We start from the raw sequence: 15169 nt of genomic DNA on the forward strand, positions 1-15169 counted from the left end.
GTTTTATTGCGTTCTCTATAGAGCTTTCGGTGCTCTTATCTGTAAATTTAAATTAGCGGGTGGTATGTCATTTTCAGTTTTTAATAAACTGTATGATAATCGTATTCAGCCTATACTTTCGTATGGTTCGGCTTTCTGCGGCTTCACGCTGTATTAATTCTGCACAAAACAGAATTGCTCGTTTCTTCCATGCAGTTAATAACAAACCTCCAAATATATCAGTCAGTGGGTCAGACGAGCCCACTTACAAGACAGCATATTGAAATATTTCGTTTGGGGCGGCGAATTCAAGTGGTCAGCCACAATAGACATCTTTGTTGGGTTAGTAAATTGTCTACAAAATTCCGTAAATCCTTGATAAACAATGTTTTGGCTTTGCTTAACAGTTTAGATGTAAATGTCTCTGACGGTATGCATTTAACTCGATTTTATCCGTTTAAAATTTTAGTTATTAGCGTAAGATGAGCATTCAGAATTGGGGAATGATAGAGGTTCACAGAATTGAAATAAGCTTCGTACTTATCATCCTCCCGAGGCAAGAGAGTTAACTGACTTTAAAAGTCCAGTTTCCACTGGACGTTTATAGTCAGTTAACGCTCTTGCCTCGGGAAGATGCGTACTTATAGATTGTTCAAACATTCGTTGTCTGCTGGACCCTATGTTACATGTATTATGAACAGGTCCCATCGTAGTATCCTTAGCAAGTTACGCTGCGGCACATTACCCTTACAAGTTGAAATTGGTAGATTTGCTAAACCTATCACACCTTTACAGGATAGAACTTGTAAATTATGTAGAAATAATGCCGAAGAAGATAAGATACATTTTCTCATTGATTGTCCATTTAAATCTGACTTAAGTTAGATTTAGGATTGAGAAATATTAAGTCTGATCCTACATTTATTTCTCTCTCTCTCTCTCTCTCTCTCTCTCTCTCTCTCTCTCTCTCTCTCTCTCTCTCTCTCTCTCTCTCTCTCTCAAACGTTTTTGCTAAACAGTTTGTGGCATCATAACAAACACATGCAAAGGCAAGTCTCGTTCCACCTGAAATTAGTATTGAAGAATTGAAGTCCTTCCTCTTGTTATACAGTTCTGGGATAGTGTTTGTCCCTCAGATACATTATGCATAAATCTACATGTGTGAAACACGTGAGGCCGGTTTTATGTCCAGCTCAGGTCGGTTAATCACTGAAAGGGAATTGGCTATTCGTCCATTATTAAACGATATCAGATCATCGATATATACCTGAAGCTTAAGTTAAACTTTCTGACCAAATTACCTGGGGTTTTATATTTTGTCAATCAGACTCGAATACATAGAGAAACAGCTCGAAAAGGTAACGGTAATCATTAAAGGAAAATAGCTACAAAATACATGCTGGAGAATCTGGCCCTCTTCCTTCACATCTTGTTAAAACTATTCACTTACGCTCACCTTTTCTCGAACACCTGGTATCATCAAAATCTGTTAGTGATTCATAACTACAGTAAACTACGGTTATAACGAACGCAAATATACCTCTAATTTAAGTTCATTATAACCGTAGTTTATTCTAATCATACATACAACATCTATACAGCAAATTGCGGGGACGAAAAATTAAGTTCGTAATATCCGTTAGTTCGTCATAAGCGTGTTCGTTTTAAACGTATTTTACTGTACATGCTTATGATATCGTCGGAATCGTAGATTGGCCTCTGTTTTGGTAGATATTTCTATGTCATAATGGAAAAGGTTTTGTTGTTTGTATTTACACCATCGTTTCACATACATGGAATCAGTTCATGTTCCTTGTTCTCTCGTAAACAATTAATGAGTGTGTATAGTTTTAAGCCGCTTTTGGCAATATTACAGCAATATCACGTCAGAGGACCTCAGAAATGGGCTTCACACATTGCACCCATGTCGCGAATCAAACCGGTCCTTTGGCGTGAGGAGAGAATGCTTTAACCACTAGTGTATTCAACCGCCTCGAAAACAACAACCCACTATTTTTTCAAGAGACTCGCAATATCGCACTAACGACATTCCATCAAGTGTTCTGTAAAAACACGACCGCCTCATTGGTCCAGGGGTATTGCGTCCGGGGTTTGATCCTAAAAAGAAGGTACTTGTTGTTACCCTGTCTGGCGCTCGGCATTATGGGTCTGGAACAAGGACTGGTCGGCTCGGAGTCAGTATACTGTGTCTGAGTGGGGTATTCATGTTAAACTGCGGCATGGTATCTCATTGAGCTAGCAATATAAATCGGCATCAGTTCGGACTAGTACAAGCAGCCACACACACACACGTGCATGCACGTCTCTATATAAGTGCAATAATCTTGGACGTGACGTTAAAACCCCTTTCATCTCCCCTTACCTCTAAAAACACACCAGGCTTGTTCCTGAATATAAAGAAACTATCGCTGAAACGTAACCGTGATCTTTTCTGCCCTGAAGATTCCGCCATGTGAGGATGACTCAGCAGTTATCGTCTCTTCCCATGTATCATTCTCAAAACTTTTTTCTACGCTCTCCATGTTTGAGATAGTTGACTACTGAGATACAGGAGACAGAGTAAAAAACGCCCGTTGTTGAAGCGGATAGCCGGAGCGCTCATTACCGCTTTGTTTGTTTAAGTAACCAATGTCGCATTAACGCCTGCACGTGTTAGCTTGTGCAATTCATTAATTGATGCCGTTTTGAAGACCAGAGTTGTCACAGATCTCATGGAATGCACGTGTTTGGCTGTCTAGGACAGCTGTTTAAATTAGCCAGATGTTTATGCAGACGCATGCATATGCAGGCAAATATGTGCAATTTGGAAAATGTGTTGAAATGAATAAAGCTCATGAAAAAATGTCTTTCATAATGAGTTCCATGCATTGCCATTATAATGAATGTGTTGGTGATCTGTGAAGGCCTTTTGGGGAACTGAATATCTTCGTATACTTAAACAGCTGATTAGGTGCGAACAGTAGGAAGCTTAAGGTTGTATTTAATGTTGGTGTTGAGAATTGTCAACCGTAGAAGTAGTAGAAAACAGTGTGAGAATTAGTAGGAGCAGTAGAATTAGTAGAAACAGTAACATCCGTAGCAGAAGTAACAGCAGCCTAGCTGTAGCAGTAGTTGTAGACGTAGAAGCAAAAACAGCAACCTTAGGAAGAGTAGTGGCAACAGCAGCCGTAGTAGTTGCAGCAGCAGCAGTAGTAGAAGTAGACGTAGCAGCAGGCGTAGCAGAAGCAGTATCGGTAGCAGTAGTTGCAGCAGGAGGAGTTTAAGTTGAAGAAGCAACAGCTGTCGCAGCCAGAGTAGTAGTAGCAGCCTTAGTAGTTTCAGCAGCAGTCGTAGCGGGAGTAGAAAGAGCATCAGCAGTGGTAGAAGTAGAAGTAGCAGCAGGATGAGTTTAAGTTGAAGAAGCAACATCTGTCGCAGCAAGAGTAGTCGCAGCAGTCGTAGTAGTTGACGCCGCAGTCGTAGAGGGAGTAGAAAGAGCAGCAGCACTGGTAGAAGTAGAAGTAGCAGCAGGATGAGTTTAAGTTGAAGAAGCATCATCTGTCGCAACAAGAGTAGTCGCAGCATTCGTAGTAGTTGCCGCCGCAGTTTTAGCAGGAGTAGTAACATCAGCTGTACTGGTGACCGTAAGTACTGTTAATTGGGTGTAGTAACAATAGAGATGTGAGTTTGGTAGCATTTCCTGCTCGTCACAGATTCAAGCAGAAGCTGCAGGAATAGTATCAGCTCCAGTTTGTAGCGGCCCAAGTACTGGTAATCACAGCAGTAGTTGCAACAGTAGAAGTAAGGGAAGTAGCCGTTGCAGCACTGACAACAATACTAACTTGAAGTAGCTGATAGCTAGCTTGATGGTGATAGTAGCCCCAATAAAGGATGTCGTACCAACGAAGCAGGCCAAAAGTGAGTGAGGGAGTTGAGTTTGACGCCGCTTTGAACACTAATACGAGTGTCATCTTCTTGTGAGAGGAACGCACGTTGGGATGCAACTGTGCCGTATTGTCGCAACGCACATGCATGGGTATGGCGCTGTCAAACAGTAGTAGAAGATGCTGATAGATTCATTGAGCAGACATTCATTTGGACAGGGTAGAGTTATAGGTATGGGCCCTCCAGTGACTTAACCCAGAGGCCGTCATTTCCAGCGATTGAGCCAGATTATTTAACACCATGTCGGGTAGTATCAGCTATGTTGAACAGTTTAACTTCCGCCACTGCATGAGATGATTATTATGTTTGCTTCTAAACCACAGACTATCGCCATTGTCATCACGAAACTCCCCCGAGGGGATTCCGGGTTAGAATTGGTCCTCAACAACTGTGTTGGGCCCTGTTCCACAAAGCGATCGTAACTACAATCAATCTTAGAGATTTACGTCAATTTTAAAATTGTCTTAGCTAAAGTTTACAACCGTTCCACAAAGCGATCTTAGGGCGATTGTAACTTTACAAGTTCTTAAGTAGCCGATCTTAACAAAGATCGGAATCTTCAGCTATGAAGATACGAAAGTTTCCCTTTGAGTAGCCTCCCTTGGTCATGTTTAGCAGACAACGCATTTCCTTGCACACCATAATAAAAGTCGCCATCTTTGTTGTTATGGTACAATATTTTAGATCGATTTTAGCAATCCTAAGTTGGTCAGGAGCAACTTAGAATTTTGATCTTAACTTACAACTTAAGATTGCTTTGTGGAACGGGCGGCTGATCGTAACAAAAATTTAAGATCGCATACATAGTGAGTTACAATTAAATAAGCCCTAAGATCGCTTTGTGGAACGGAGCCCTGGGCCCACTTGCACAAAGCGATCTTGGCGCAAAGATGATTGTAACGCCCATAGGCTTACAATAGTCTTAGCGCTAAGATCGCTTTGTGCAAGTGGGCCCTGGTCGTAAGATGCGATTAAATGGATCGGGTGGTCAGGCTCGGTGACTGGATTGATAGCGTGCCATTGTGCTCCAACACCTTGGATAGTTGCACAAATATGAATCACTGGATTGTCTCGATTACTTACAGACCGTGATGTAGCTGGAATATTGCTGAGTACGAAACAAACGTCCTACCATCTCTGGTGAAATTGTAACTATTTCTGGCAGCCGTATCTCATAAGGTCATGCTTCGATAGGGCAGGACATGCTTACCCTTTTCTAGAACACCTGGTGTTATCACTGAATTTCAGTGACCCATCATGCATATAATTTTCACCGCCTTTTGTTTTTGCCGCGCAATGCAATCTGATTCGGCGGATTATCGGCGGACTGGTTATTCTCTGGCGTTGACGTTTTATATTCTGTCGTCCGATACTTCAGACGCTAATACACAGAACATAGCAGCAGCCCAGAGCACTTTGATCAAACGAACAAGGTACCAATATCCGAACACAGGAACATATACTGTGTAACCCAACATATTCATATATGGATGTCTGCCGGGGACCACCTGCTGCGTGTGGCCCCTGGCCCCCCAAAAGAAGGGACCATTCAAGGGCTGGATCAAACATTGGAGGTACCACATGGAAGTAAGTGTAAATGAACTGGTTTTCTCTCACAGAGTACAGAATGGGCCACGCCAGACAAATCTTCATCTGCATAAGGCCTGCCAGACACCCCCAGAGAGGGTCCCAAAATTTGGGCTGGGTTAAACATTGGAGGTACCACATGAAATCAACATAAAATGAAAAAACAACAGGCTATAGCAGGCTTTGAGGACTTCATAGCTGATCAGATATATATTCAAAAGAATCAGATTCATGTAATTTTCATCACATTGCAACGATAGGCCTAATCTTTGATATCAATACTAGTATTCAGAAACCTAATTTTGTAAATACGTGATTTTAATCTCAATAAAATCCGTCCATCTTTAGAACAAAACTTAAATTTGACCATCTGTTGACTCTCAGAGCTGATGTCCAGTGCTCTTCTGCCTCCTATGTTTCATTATGCACACTGGGATTACAGAGGGTCAACTGTGTGGGGTGGGGTGAGGGTGTGTCTGGCGGGCCTTATGCAGAAGATGATTTGTCTGGCAATAGGTATTGTGCATTAAGTAGAGTGCAATTGTTCATTTTATGTTGGTTTTATGTGGTACCTCCAACGTTTAACCCAGCCCAAATTGTGGGACCTTCTCTGGGGGGTATGGCGGACCTTTTGCAGAGGAAAATTTGTCAGGTATGGGCCGTTTTGTACTCAGTAACATGTACCTGTTCATCTAAACTTACTTTCATCTGGTACTTTGAATGTATACTCTAGTCAAATTTTACCAGAGTGTCCACTGAGTGCATTAAGGGTCAACGTTTGGGGGTGTCTGGCGGGCCTTATGCAGCAGACGATTTGTCTGGCAATGGGTATTTTATACTTAATAGAGTGTAATAGTTCATTTTATGTTGATTTCATGTGTTACCTCCAATGTTTAACCCAGCCCAAATTTTGGGACCCTCTCTGGGGGTGTCTGGCAGGCCTTATGCAGATGAAGATTTGTCTGGCGTGGCCCATTCTGTACTCTGTGAGATGAACCAGTTCATTTACACTTACTTTCATGTGATACCTCCAATGTTTGATCCAGCCCTTGAATGGTCCCTTATTTTGGGGAGCCAGGGGCAACACGCAGCAGGGGGTCCCCGGCAGACATCCATATAAGAATATGTTGGGTTACACAGTAAAATTAATGTTCCTGTGTTCGGATATTGGTACCTTGTTCGTTTGACCAAAGTGCTCTGGGATGCCGGTCTAGAACTACCACACCCACATGTACTGCCGGCACCGTGAAGAACGATTCGGGACTAGCGGCCATACAGCACCTACTGATGCACGTGGGCTGCCCCGCCGACGTGAGGGACGTGATGGCGATAGATGCACGTCATCGTGCACAACAAATCCTCATGTACACATGTGCTTGTGCTGTGTGTAAGCATATTTATTTCATTCATACCATTCTCACGTTCATGACATAAAGCATGGTTGTTTACACATGGCTGCCGCATACGTCATGGCAGCGATAAGCGTTCTGCATCCACGGAGGCTGCAGGTCCAAATGATGTCGGATGTTACAGTTGATATATGTGGCTGTAGACGGAATGATATATTGAGTCGGCTTTGTAGGATTACAGGTGCCTGTTTTCTGTACACGTTGTACCTACGACTCTATACTTACAGACCCGTGAAGATCCGGGTAAAGAACAGGTCTTCAGCAACCCATTCTTGCCGTTAACGGGTAGCATGCTTGTCGTAAAAGGATCGGATGGTCAGGCTAGCTGACTTGGTTGATGCATGTCATCGTATCCCAATTGCGTACACCGATGCTCGTGATGTCAATCACTGGATTGTCTGGTCCAGACTCAATTATTTACAGACCGCCGTCTCATACTGGAATATTGCTGAATGCGACGTTAAACAACAAACAAACAAACGTAGTAGTGTTATACCAGTACCCTTTTCGTCTCTAACGATTTTGTAAGTGTTGACATCTGATGACATCTATTTAAGTGTGATGAGGAGAAGATATTTCTAATGTTTCAGATGATGATGCTTATGTCCATGAGGAAAGTAGATCATAGATATGAATATAAATGTTTTACAATTTGTTTACTAATTAGTTATAAATTGGACATATAGGGACGATTTCATGAAAGTATTGAAGATAGGGAGAAATGAGATCAAATAAAATCAAAGTTTGTTTTTTTTTCATGACGAGTAGGAGTTACTTACTTTATCTGGTGACCTACTTCAATGGTGTTCAAGATTACAGAGAGCGTTGGACTTGACTGGTTGATTTAAAAAAACAACTTATATTTAGTTTTATTACTCACACACGGTGAGTGCTAAATAGTTTGATTTATATGTGGTGCTGGTGTTTACATGAAACAAACAAAGCTTTCATTATAAGGGAAGAATGGGGTAATAGGAATTCCGAATACTTTAAAAGTAGTTCTAGAGGTGTGGCCATACTTTCTTCAAGCTTCTTGGATTTTGATTTCCATAGTATGAAAACGACGAGGAAGGAAACATGATTACTGTTGATCTCTCTATAGACAAGAACAAACTAGCTATCATTAATATCTACGGTCCGAATACCGATGATCCGCCTTTTTATGAAAATCTCGATATACTGATTCGTTCCCTTAATAGCGATCATGGTGTGTGGCGATTGGAAAGACTATGCGACCCGTGAAGATCCGGGATGGAATAAGTCTTCAGCAACCCATGCTTGCCGTAAAAGGCGATTATGCTTGTCATAGGAGGTGACTAACGGGATCGGGTGGTCAGGCTCGCTGACTTGGTTGATGCAGGTCATCGTATCCCAATTGCATGGATCGATACTCATGATATCAATCACTGGATTGTCTGGTCCAGACTCGATTATTTACAGACCGCTGTCATATAGCTGGAATATTGCTGAGTGCGGCGTTAAAAAACAAACCAACCAACCAAAACAAGACGACGCTATAGATACCTACAACTATAAGAACACAAATCACCCAAAGTAAAGAGAGAGAATCATAAAGCTTAAGGACGAACAGGATTTAATTGACCCGGGGAGAAATCGAACGGTTACCTTTTTGAAAGACCATACACCTGGCGACAACCCAATCCCTTAAAACAATCTCGTTTGGATTATTGTCTAGTTTCTCACAATATCCCCCCATCTATCACGGAAACTATAATTGAACCTAGTTTGAAATTAGACCATCCCATATCTATCGTTTTCAACTTATCAGATTTGCCACATTTTAAAATGTTCCTGGAAATTTAATAACTCTCTTTTGAGGGACACAAGCTATGTGGAACTGATTAAAAAATGTAATTTCCAAAAACAAAGAATAATATAAAACTCACAACATTTGCACGGAATTCAGTATTGATGATCACTTATTCTTAGAAAAGCAGATTTAAATGATAAGAGGAGAAACAATTAAATATTCATAATATAAGAAATGAAGAAAGAGAAACACGCGAAAAGTGCTATCAGAAATGATTAAAAAAACTGATGAACTCCTAGATGTGACAAACGACCTTTGCACAAAAACAGAATTACTTAATGAAATAAATAAAATGCAAGAAGATTTGGAAGATATTAATAAAAGGAAATCCCAAGGTCTCATTGTGCGGCCCAAAGCAACCCGATTCTTAAATTCCTATGGACAGATATTGGAAAATATTTAATCAAATCTCTTAATATGGCATATAAGAAAGGTGAATTATCAATGTCACTGAAACGAGGTCTCATTACCTGCATTCCTAAAGGGGGCAAACCAAAGGAATATTTAAAAAATTGGCGACCTATTTCTCTTTTATCGGTGTTCTATAAAGTTTCATTACTTACATCATCTCGAAGAATCTAACCAGGATTTATTGATAGATGAAGACCAAAAATGTTTAATGTCTGGAAATTATATTGGCGAGATTACTGAACTATATTATGACTTGATGGAACATACAGAAACGTTTCAAATACCATGATTACTGATTCTATTTGACTTCGAAAAGGGCCTTCGGTACAGTTGATTGGACATTCATTGATAAAACATTATGCTTCTTTAATTTTGGACATTCTATTCGAAGATGGATTACTGTATTTACGAATTAATTCAATCAAAGGTATCAGTCAATGGTCATGGATCAGATATGTTTAGTATCTTCAGAGGCTGTCGTGTTGGAGATCCAATTTCACCCTATATATTCATTTTGTGTGCTGAAATGCTAGGAATAATGATCAGAAATAATTCAGATGTTAAAGGTAGCATTTGGGTAATGTTGAATTTCTCATACAGCAGTTTGCAGGCGATACAACTTGTATATTAGATGGAACTGAACGTTGCCTTCATGCTGTACTGTCAGTACTTGATTTGTGTGCACGTTTCTCTGGGCTAAAAGTAAACATTGATAAGACACGGCTTATTTGGATAGGGTAAAACAAATCAAGAATGAAGCTATGTCCACAATGAAAACCCTACTGGACTCAAGGTCCCTTTGACCTCCTTGGAATATCCTATTGTCTTGAAGAAATGATTTATTTGAATTATAAAGAGTGTTTTAGAAACTGTGAAACGCTAATGTCAGTTTGGTCAGCTCGACACCTAACTCCACTCGGCAGAAATATAATTTCAAATCTCTTACTTTTGCCCAAACTATACCATGTGTTTGCAGCTCTGCCAAACCCCCTGACACGAAAGTGGATGATTTTCAAAAGAAATGTTTCCAGTTTATATGGGCCTGAAAACCAAATAAAGTAAAAAGAACTCAAATGATTTGTGATACAACAGACGGAGGTTTTACTGTTCCGAAAGTGAAAGAAATAATAATGACCCAAAACAATCAATTGTTAGAAGATTCTTTAAAAAGCCATCAAAATGGGGTACCGGGGTACTCTTTTTTAAATGAACATACCGAAAAGTGGGACAAGGGTCCATATTTGTATCTAACTGCTAATATTTAAGAAACACTATGGTCAAAACGATATGAAACGACTTTTACAAAGATCTCCTGACCTCTTGGTGGAATTTCATTTCATCTATTCGTTCCACAGAACTATCAGAAATGGTCCTACTTACGAATATTGTTTGGTTAAACGAAAATATCCAGATTAATGGAAAAGGGATATTCTATGACATTTGGTACAGAAAAAGCATACGCTTATCATGACTTGTTAATAGAGAAGGGTAAATTTCTGTCGTTTAAATCTGTTAAGAAATTTAATTTACAAACAAATTTTCTTGACATACATGGGCATTATAAACTCCATAATACATTACTCGGAAACAAAAGCATCATGTGGAAGAATGTGAGACCCCTTTTAAATCCTTTAATATGCAACACCTACAGAAATGTGAAAAAGGCACTCAATACTTTTACAAACGTTTAGTTAAAAAACATTGTGTAAAAGACTCCATAAAGTGGGAAAATATAGAAATATCTTCAGATGACTGGACAAACTATAACAGCATACCCTTTATGTGCATTATAGAAACTAAGCTTCAATGGTTTCAATACAAAGTTCCACACCACTCCCTACCTACCCTGAGATTATTCCAAATGGGATATGTAGACAGCAATACATGTAGCCTTAGTGATACACACATAGAAAGGACTGAACATTTGTTTTGGGATTGCAGCAAAGTAAGAACGATCTGGAGAGCACTGAAACTTTGGCTAAATACCAACACTCAAATCAAAGGAAATATTACCAAACGACATCTTTCGCTTGGATACCAATTCAGAAGTAATGACCCATTAAATCTTATAATTATTCTTCTCAAAAAATTTTTATTTAAATCATGTGAAGACATAAAACATATTCCATCGTTCCAGATCTCCCAGAATGAACTGAAGCACTCAGTATTACTTCATCTCCAAATGTACAGCACTTATGAGTGGAAACTTAGACAGATTCTGTAGATAATGGTCATCATGCCATACATTTTTTTTAACATGGAAGTCACTGTTTTTTCTGTTCTGTAAAAACAAAATGAAATGCAACAAATAAAAAAATATATTTTAAAAGAAATGCTTTCATACCAGTCTTTGAAGTTCAACACACTGACAGGGGACTTTGGTAAACGTTCGTTCCATTTCTGGAAAGTGTCAGTTTACGTGTTCGTCTTAATCATCATGAAAGGCAGGGTGTTTAAAGGTGCGGAACGTGTCGAATGTATTTCTGTAAGTCATAACTGATATGGCTCTAATGCTGTTATTTGTTTTTATCTCATAAGATCTTAGACGATGCAGGTAATGAATATCCGTATTGACTGATAATATCTCCACCTGGTTTTTTGGTTGTTGCTAACTTTGGCACAAATCCCATGTTCTTTTATAGGCCCCATGCTGAAAAACAAAATAGATCCTTCCGTTTATTTTCAATTTCCAGGCAAATCCTTGCAGCCTCAACAAAACTCCAACATCTTCATTTAAAAAAAGGTATCATCTATTTACACATATTTTTTAACTCCGTATCTTTGTAAAGTATTTTCTCATTCCACGAGGTCTTCCATGTCGCGATCAGACGACGTGTTGATTCGCCAGAAACCCTGCGTAACGTTAGTCTGGACAGAAGTCGTGTTTATTGATAAAAGCTAGGGGAAAATAAAGCAGATCTTGCGTTGTTCTCTCGTGCGTGTGAGATAACAGATCTTGTAGGAGAGACCGGACAGACCAGCTTTAACTAAGAATTAAAAACGTTGATGTGTAAAACGTGATGCGATCTTTGGAAGTTTGTTTATTGATGAGGGACTAGGGTTCTAGCCCGTGTTGGTTCAACGACGTAAGCCGCGCTATATGATTGACGCGAGCAGGGCAGAAAAATACAACGGGGGATTTGGTTTGTTGCTTCTATAGGGACGCCACACGGCGAATGGTGGATTTCGAAGGTAAATTGTAAAGGGAAAATAATCGGGGCTCGAAATAACCGCTGATGATTGAACGGTAATAATAACAAGAAGGAACACTGTTGTCAGCACTATAGAATGGTCAACAACGGCAACGGTGTGCTGTGTACGGTTTGAACTATGGGTTGTGGTATATATGTATTTCAAAACGCTTTCATGCATTGTTCGGTGCAAATTGCTTACAGGATCGAATGTTTGTTGATGAATACAACCGAGTCGACTGGAAATTATGGGGTTTTTTTGTGGGCAGTGTAATGGGAAGGAGGAATGGGCGCTCAAAAAGAACCCGAGACATGATCGTTCCTATCATGAAAGGTTTGATATACTTGCCATATGTGATCGTTTTGTTATTCAAAGGAGCAACGGCCATTGTATAAGAATGAATAAAAAAACACTACCGCAGGTGATTTCTGTTGGTACTTCTTGATGCCAAGAGCCTTCAACCAGGTGGCTAAGCACGGGAAGGGAAAGCGTTCATCTGTCTAAAGCTTAAACAATGACGATATGTTTTTGTTGTTTATTGGTTTGTTGTTTAACGCCCCAGTCATCAATATTCCAGCTATATGACGGCGGTCTGGAAATCATCGAGTCTGGACCAGACAATCCAGTGATTAACATCATGAGCATCTATCTATGCAATTGGGATCGATGACATGCACACACCAAGTCAGCGACCCTGACCACCCGATCCCGTTAGTCGTCTCTTACGACAAGCATAGTCGCCTTTTACGGCAAGCATGGGTTGCTGAAGACCTATTCTACCCCGGATCTTCACGGGTTATGACGATATGTGAATGGTGAATTAAAGATATGTGAATGGTGAATTGAAATGTGACAAAGATCTGTGAAAATATTATCATAGGCTTTAAGCATTTTAGTCAATAGAGAACCTCACGAAACACCGTTTCCACACATGGGTACAATGGTGTCCCCCGCCGTGATATTACTGGAATGTAGCTGAAAGCGGCGTAAAACCATACTCACTCAGAAACATCGTAACTTCTTCAGACAGAGTGTGCCGTCGGTTGCCTCTCCCATGGCGAACGTCAGATACACACGTGGAGCACTCGGGCATTTGCTGAAATCTGATTATCGCTCCACAAGAATCCAATCACTCATTAGCCTAAAATAAGGACGTCATACCATGTAAACGTCAATTAATCATCTTCTACAAAAGGTCAACCCTCTGTACAAGTAACCGTTTACAGTGACAAATTAAAAGGTCACAGAAACTGGCGGTTTATAAGTATAGAAGAAAAGGTTCTTTTGTTGATGTAAGGCGTTGTAGTCAATGTTCAAATTTTATCACAACGGCCTGGACATAATCGTGTCTGGACTAGACAAGCCGATAGTGTGGTCAACGTTCTATCCCGTCAGAAAGGGGGCATGGTTAACGATCCCCGTTGGTGTTGGCTCTTATTTGTTTGTTTGTTTGTTGTTAAAAGCCCCACTCAGCAATATTCCAGCTATATGACAGCGTTCTGTAAAAAATCGAGTCTGGACCAAACAGTCCAGTGATTGACATCATGATCATGGATATACGCAATTGGGATCGATGACATGCATCAACCAAGTCAGCGAGCCTGACTACCAGATCCCGTTAGTCGCCTCTTACGACAAGAATTCACATACAGATCCCACTGCACGATCCCTATTGAATTCGCTACTTAGTTCCCAGACCTATCTTCAGAACTCCCCATCGCCTTTCATAGTCTTTCATGAAGTACCTGTGGGGGATTCCGGGTTGGCCCCCACCAACTTATCCTGGTCGTAAGAGGCGACCAACTGGGTCGGGTGGTCAGGCTCGGTGGCTTGGTCGACTGCGTGCGATCGTAACCCGATAGCGTGGATCGTTGCTCACAATATCAATCACTGGATTGTCTTGGCCAGACTCGATTATATACAGGCCGACGTCATGTAGCTGGAATATTACAGAGAGCGGGTTGAAACACAAACAAACATAACGAAATTACAATCACAAGTATCCACAGCAACAAATTAACCTCAAGCCATACACCGAACCGCACCAAGACTCAAACTGTTGTTTTAGCCCTAAAATATCTAGCACCTGCAAGAACGCATCACCAGGCGCCAGTCCTGTCACCTTCTCGCCCTGGCATCACATTAACATTTCCAACTGTTGAAAGCATTCTTATTAAAAACCGATTAGCAGAGCAATTAAACCGCAATTAAACAGGGCGCACGCACGTGCAATATAATGACTCGATCAGCAATAAAACTGGTATTTTTATTTCTGATATTAGACTGTCGCTTCCGTTGAATTCGACTCAGGCATCTTATCTCGTATACATATAAGAAGCTTTCAAAATGTGACACCCATGAAATATTACACAAGATGCGATATAATTACCATAAATGCAAATACCTTGAACGGTCGGGCGCGTGAAGATCCGTTAATCCCGTTATGGCCGCCATACTGAGTCACGTGACGTCTGGGAAGACGTCATGATGCATTTTCCGTCCCCATCTACCCACGTTTTTCTAAACACGTCATTTCAAGACAGTCGTATATCAAACTTATTTCATCGACTTTATTCTAATTTTGAGTGCGCAAACCTGATATATGGCGACGGATGCAAGAACCATATGGTTTTTTTCTCTTATACAATGAATAATGAAAAAATAGTGAAGTACCCTTTTAGATATCCAGATATTATCAAACTGGGAATACATGATGTCTGTCGTGTGTTGCGATACATCACGACCTGCTCAATGTCACATAAAAAGCACGGAAATACCATCATGCCTTGATGATAAACTGTCCCGCATCATCAAC

Source organism: Haliotis cracherodii, unplaced genomic scaffold (assembly GCF_022045235.1).
Source record: "Haliotis cracherodii isolate W230 unplaced genomic scaffold, xgHalCrac1.p SCAF_16, whole genome shotgun sequence".
NCBI lineage: Eukaryota > Metazoa > Mollusca > Gastropoda > Lepetellida > Haliotidae > Haliotis > Haliotis cracherodii.